We start from the raw sequence: 7,012 nt of genomic DNA, 5'->3' as shown, positions 1-7,012 counted from the left end.
ACACAAGAAGAAATAATATAAATCAGTATATATATATATATATATATATATATATATATATATATGTATATATATATATATATATATATATGCCAGTCAGTGTCAAAAATTCCACCTCCTGGGCAGCCATTGGCTCCTCACAGTTCACCCAGATTTGTTCTGATTGATCAGTTTATATGCCAGTCAGCGTCAAAAGCTCTGCCTTTTAGTAAGCCATTAGCTCCTCACAGTTCACCCAGATTTGGTTCTGATTTGTCGGTTCCTATGCCACTCAGCATCTTCAGACCTATATCCAGGCCTGATTAGAGAGGTGGGGCTGCAAATAAGAGGCCTTGAGAGAAAGAGAAAGGCAAGGGCTGACCAACAGCTGCCACTGGGAGGCTATGGATCAGACCCTGCTTTTCTCTCCAGGCCTGATCCACAGCCACCTCGGCAGTCAGTGCTGGGTCGCTATGCCAGCAGTGATAGCAGTCAGTGCTGGGTCACCATGGCAACCCAGCACTAACTCCAGAACTGACTTCCAGTCAGTCGAGCCTTTGGTTGTTTTATATGTTACGGATCCTGGGTTTTTATGTATTAGAATATGCTAAGGCCACTCAACCACTCGCTATGACATGCACTGACCACCAGGGGGCAGACAGTTGACCAACCAGTCGCTATTATGTGCACTGATCACCAGGGGGCAGATGCTCTTACTGGTAGGTTAGTTTGCTGCTGGGGTCCAGCCAATCAGGACTAAGCAAGAAGGGCCAGAGGTGCCCTGGAGCCCTTTCATAGTTCTGCCCCAGCTGGCCAATCTCCTGTATCCTGGCCCAAATTGTACACTGGTGGGGCCCATTGGCCTGACCTGCACTCTCTTGCAACCCAGGCTGAGTAACGCCCCCCCTACCACCTGAGTGCATGGATTTCATGCACCAGGCTTCTATTTTATCTCAGTTTTAAAAGTAAAAAATAAATAAATAAAAATTTACTTTAAGCTGCCATTAGAAATATTAAATTCTAGGCTTATATTAATACAAAAAGCCTATCCCTTTTCAAATAATTTTAGTGAAAAAAGTAGAACTCACAAACATAGTTAGATAAGAAATACTAGTTCATACAATACATATCTTAGTTTTCATCAATTTTTTTTCTTTTTTCTCCAAAAATCTGTATAAATTCAGAATTTCTTTTGATTTTGAAAGGACATCTCTAATATCTCACTCTTATAAAAGAAATTTAAATAAAATTGAATAGACTTCATCATTTCTAATTTTCTAAACACGCCTTGACTTTTACCATTCTCCTTCTTCCCTGGTAAAGTAGACCATTTGGGGAGAAAGAAGTTGTATATTTTTCTCCTATCCTGACATTTTTATAAATCATTAATTTTTTAAATTATATTTTCCTTTTGTCTTTTCATAATTGTATATATTATTTTATTATTTTATGTACATTTTCATTTGAGAACTTAATTTAATCATATCTTTACCTTCCTTTTTGCATTCTTTTAAAAGATTACCTCAGAAACTAAAATATGCATTATTATCACATTCGACTTATATAAGACTTTAAGATTTTTTCCCTTCACTTTTCACCATGTTGCAGCCCACATTTTTGTATTCTGATGCTTAAAGCCAGTAAGAATATGGCATTCTGCTGGACTCTTTTTTTTAATTATTTTTTTAATTTTTCAATTACATATTTATATCAGTAATACTTTGTATTCGTTTCAGATGTACAGCATTGTGGTTAGAAAATCTGTATTTTACAAAGTGGTCCTCCTTACATTTCAAGTACCTGACACTATGCATAGTTATTACAATATTATTGACTATATTCCCTATGCTGTACTTTACATCCCTGGAGCTATTAGTAATTACTAACTAGTATGTCTTAATACCTTCACATTTTTCACCAATCCCCCCCAAAAAAATCCCTTACCCTCTGGCATCACTCAGTTTTCTATAAGTCTGTTTCTATTTTGCTTGTTTATTTTGTTCTTTAATTTCCACATATAAGTAAAATCATATAGTATTTGCTAGATTTTTAGTTGCCCTTTGCCAACTGGACTAGGCAATGCTCTCTGGCCAGAAACCATATGTATCTAAACCTCACCCATTATACTTCCTTCCTTTGACTTTCTTTTGACTGACTTCAGTTTTGCACATTTGGGGTCACACTTGACTGTCTTCATATAGTCAGTTTTTACATTTTTCCAAAGTTTAGCATTATAACTTCCAAAGTTTATAACTTTAAGAGTGCTCAATATAAGATACTTTACCATTATTGAAAACAAAACTCTTTATTGTTGACTTTTTAAAAATATATATATATTTTTTATTTTTACAGAGAGGAAGGGAGAGTGATAGAGAGCTAGAAACGTCGATGAGAGAGAAACATCGACCAGCTGCCTCCTGCACACCCCCTACTGGGGATGTGCCCGCAACCAAGGTACATGCCCTTGACCCAGAATTGAACCTGGGACCCTTCAGTCTGCAGGCCAATGCTTGATCTACTGAGCCAAATCAATTAGGGCTATTGTTGACTTTTAAAGAACACCTTCGCGGGAAGGGGGCAAGGGGAGATGTGTGGAGAAAGTATGGACATTCTTTTTTTTTAAGAATACAATTTCTTAATTTTAGCTTAAAAGTCATCAACATTTCATAAACTTTTTAAGTTTAGTATTTTACATGTACAAGTGTGCAAGGTGTTTAGAATTCTTTGCCTTTCATAAAGATATTCTCCCAGATTTTCTTTTAAAAACTTTGTTACCATTTGCACTTAGACTAACAGTTTATATGGATTTTAATTGTGTGTGCATTATAAAGTAGGAATAAAGATACATTTATTTTTTCCATATAACTCTTTGTGGACTCTGCATCTTATTGAAAATGTACAAACACAATCCTTTATTCACTGCACTGCAATGCCACCTCTGTTATAAATCAAGTAGGTATCAAATGGGGGTCTGTTTTGGAAGTTTTCATTGATTCTTTGATTTGTTTCTAATATCAGCAATAAGTACTATGGACTGATGTGGTTTTCCATGTTACCCCAAGATCATCCTTTCTTCCATTTGAACAAAGCCTAAAATTTTAGTATTTATGTCATCTTTCTCCTCTTGGAGAAGGTATGCCATGTTATTTTTATGTTCTTGTTGAATCATCATGTTTTAAAGAGTTACAGAATGTACACTGTTCATAGGACACTCCCAATACTGCATATTCCAGTTTCTGTTCAACCAAGAAGTCTTAATGTCAACTTGGAAAAGAATTAATCAAATGCTCTGTAGCAACTGGAATTATCCACCCCATGACAGCACTTCCTCTTTCTGGGTTTATATTTTTTCCCAGGGCAAGCTTCAGAGCAGAAAATATATTTTAATGCATTTATCTGACAAAAGATTTAACCCGGAATAGAAAAGTACTGCTATAAATCTTAAAAAAGGGGGGGGGGGGGAGATATCTCAAAACACACACACACGCACACACACATACACAACAACAAAAACTCACAAAACTTTACTACACACAACAAATGTCCCTAATCATATGAAGTGATATTCAACCTCATTGGTCATCAGGGAATTAAAACTACTGCACAATGACCAAATAGCTTAAATGAAATAATAACACCAAGGGTTGGTGAGGAAGAGGAGCTACTAAGTCTCTACTATTGAGAATGAAAATTGCTTCTGCCATTTTTGGAAATTACTTGGCAGTTCCTAGTAAAGCAGAATACTCACCTGCCCTGCCTTATGACCCAGCAACTACGCTACTGTTCTAAACCCACCAGAAATGGCATACATTTTGTGCACCAGAAGCCATGGACAAGAGCATTTCCAGCCACACTACTTCCAACAGCCCTAAACTGTAAACAACTCAAAAGCCTTGCAAGCAGTAGAATAGCTGCATACTTTATATATCTTATTTTGTTATATTCGTGTGGTATTTTCATGCAATAAAATATTCTACAATACTTTAAATTAAAGAACTTCAGATACATGCAGAAAATTAGATATATCTCAAAAATGAAAGAATGAGACACAAAATAATATGTGCTATATGCTTTTATTTCTGTATTAATCAATCACTGTTAGGTCTAAAGTATAGAGTTAGAAGTCTAGGATGGTATTTGCTTTTGTAGGGAAAAAAGCTCATTGGGGGAAATTTTTGTGGAAGGGGTGGCTTCTGGGACGCTGGCAGTGTATTTCTTGGAATACGTGATAAATACATAAGTGTTTCTATGAGACAATTCATTAATATACATTTGTCTTCTGTTTTCTTTTCTGTTTATCTTATAATCCGCAACACATTTTCTGAAAACTTTAGAATTATTTCTGAAAGAAAGCAAAATAAAGAGCCTGTGAACAATATGTACTGACAACTTATACTGCAGAACACTTTGCAAGGTACTGTAAGAGTGGATAAAAAGACAGAAAAAAGTTCATCTACCATGTGCCAGATACACTAGAAATGCACCAAATAAGAAGCAAAATGTCCTGCTTCATGAAATTTACATCTTAATGTAGAAGACAGACAATAAACAAATATATGTTTGTTTATTTGTTTGTTTTTGTGTGTATGGTGTCAGGCAGAAATGATTGCTATAAGAAAATGTAAAGTAGGGTAAGAGGAATATGAGTAACAGAGGCTACTTTGTGAGATAAGGTAGTCAAAGTAAGCCTTTCTGAGAGATGAACATTTATACAGAGACTTGGATGAAATTAGGCAAGGGGGAAAATCACTTGGCTATCTAAGAAAATAGCTTTTCAAGTAGAAAAGGCAGGAAAAGCAAAAATTTGGGGCCCAGATAATTCATGAGATGCTTGAGGAACTGCAAAGTGGCCAAAGTAGTGGAGAGTGAGGAAAAAAATGGTAGAAAGATAAAAGTTATGAAGGTAATGGCCAAAGAAACAGTTTTTCCTAGACCTAATGAATGTAATGAGAACTTTGAATTTTATTCTAAATTTGTTGGAAAGTCATCGTACGGTTTTAAAGCAGAAAACTATGTGGTCAAACTTGTATTCCTAGTGCCTGTATGAAGCAAGAAACTGGGTGTCACGGTTGAGTAGGAGCAGGGGTAAGGGAGTTAATAGGCTGCTGTAGTTCATCAAGGTGAGAAAAATAGCTATTTGGACTGCAGAGATAATAAGAAATTGTTGAAGTCTGGTAAATTTTAAAGATAGTGCTGGCAGAATCTTCTGATGAATTGAATGTGGTAGAAATTCTGGATCCTGAGCAATTGGGTTCACAGTAATACCATTATCTGAAATGAAAAAACAGAGAGTGAACATTGAATATCCTTCCCCCATTTTTAGACATGCTCCATTAGAGAGAGCTTTTAGAAACCCATGGGCAGGTACTTGCTTATATGAGACTAGAGTTCACAGAAAAGGTGTAGTTGGAAATATAAATTTTGGAAGTGCAGGAAACTAGAGACTAATTCCTATGATGAAATGTCCAGACACGTTGATTATTCTTATCGATAGCTACAGAAAGTAAGCTGTAGACTAACTGAGGTGCCTCAATAACTGTGAACAGGAGGCTGAATTATAGATAGAAGATGCTTAAGAGAAAAGAGAAAACTGTAGGAAACTACTTTGTTATTATAAATGCTTTTCTGTTTCTTTTCCCAGAATGAGTTCTACTCCGCAGTAAGAAAAATAGTTAAAAATTATTACTTGCCTACTGAAGCTAATGTCTCTGAAATTGTGATGATTCAGAGAAGGAAAGAAATGACAAATTACATTCTTTCAAAAGAGAACAAAAGATTAAATTATAAACAAATGGCAAGTGAACTTGAGTTGAGGAAAAATTCTAAAAATTATTAATATACTAGAAAAGTTTTAGATGTGGGATGTGAGAAAAAAAGAGGAGTCAAGAGTGTAGATAGCAAGGTTTGGGGCCTGAATAACTGAAAGAATGGCTGAGACAAGGAATATAGTCAGTATAACATATTTGAGGAAAATACATGTTGTGTTTGAGATGATTATTACACATCTGAATGGAGACAACCAATAGGCAACTGGACATATGAGTATGGATTTTGGGAGAGAAGTTTGAAAAGAGAATAAAAATCTGAAGTATCATGCTTATGGTATTTAAAATCATGAGACTAAATGAAATCACCAAGGAAGAGTAACAAGGTCTTAGCCCTGGAGGAAGCCAATGCTAAGAGATTAAGGACAAGGATAGCAACCTGTGATACCCTGTGAACACCAAGTCTGAGAGAAGCAGGAAATCAGGAAGACATTGTGCCCTGGAAGAGAGAGAAAGTTAATCAAGGGGGAGGGAACATAAGCTGGGCCAAGTGCTATTGATAAGACATATAAGGTGAGAATTCACCATCAGGTTTAGCCACATGGAGAGTACAAATGTCCTTGAAAAGAGCACTCTTAGTGAGATCATGAAGCCAAAGTTTGAAATGTGCTTAAGGAATAATGGAAGGAGAAGTGAAGAAGACAGTATAGACAGATCAATTTTTTAAAGAACATTTTCTGCAAAGTTTTGAAGCAGCAACTGATAGAGTGGGGATCAAGATAATTTTGGTGTTTGTTTGTTTTAAGATGGAGGAAACAACAAAAGGAAAAATTAGCCTTATAGAAGAGGGAGGTAAGAGTTTTGGAGTAAATTCCTTAAGTAGGTGAGAGAAGGTAGGATCTAGTGTGCAGTTACAGGAGTTGGCTTTCCGTGAGTGTGGAGTGTCTTATCAGCAGGTGGAAAAGCCAAGTGTGAAGGTTTGACTGCTGGTAAGTAGAGGCAGTGGTGGGTTTCTTCAGGAAGCTTTCATTTTCAGTGATGGAGGATGGAAGCAATATCTTCAATGGAGTTCAAAACAGACAAGATGTTAGGAGAGTTGAGAGGAAAAGATGTGACACAGACATCTAGGAGAATGGGAGCATGAATGGTGAGGCATAGTATGATGGTGGGGAAGCATTAAGAGTATGCTGGAGGTTTGTGATCGTGAATTTGAATTTAGATCAGTCAGTGCGATTGTGTATTTTTCTCCAAACAAATTCGACTGTGTG

This window comes from Pipistrellus kuhlii, unplaced genomic scaffold (genome assembly GCF_014108245.1).
Source record: "Pipistrellus kuhlii isolate mPipKuh1 unplaced genomic scaffold, mPipKuh1.p scaffold_m20_p_1, whole genome shotgun sequence".
In the NCBI taxonomy this organism is placed as follows: Eukaryota; Metazoa; Chordata; class Mammalia; order Chiroptera; family Vespertilionidae; genus Pipistrellus; species Pipistrellus kuhlii.
This window is presented reverse-complemented; position numbering follows the sequence as displayed.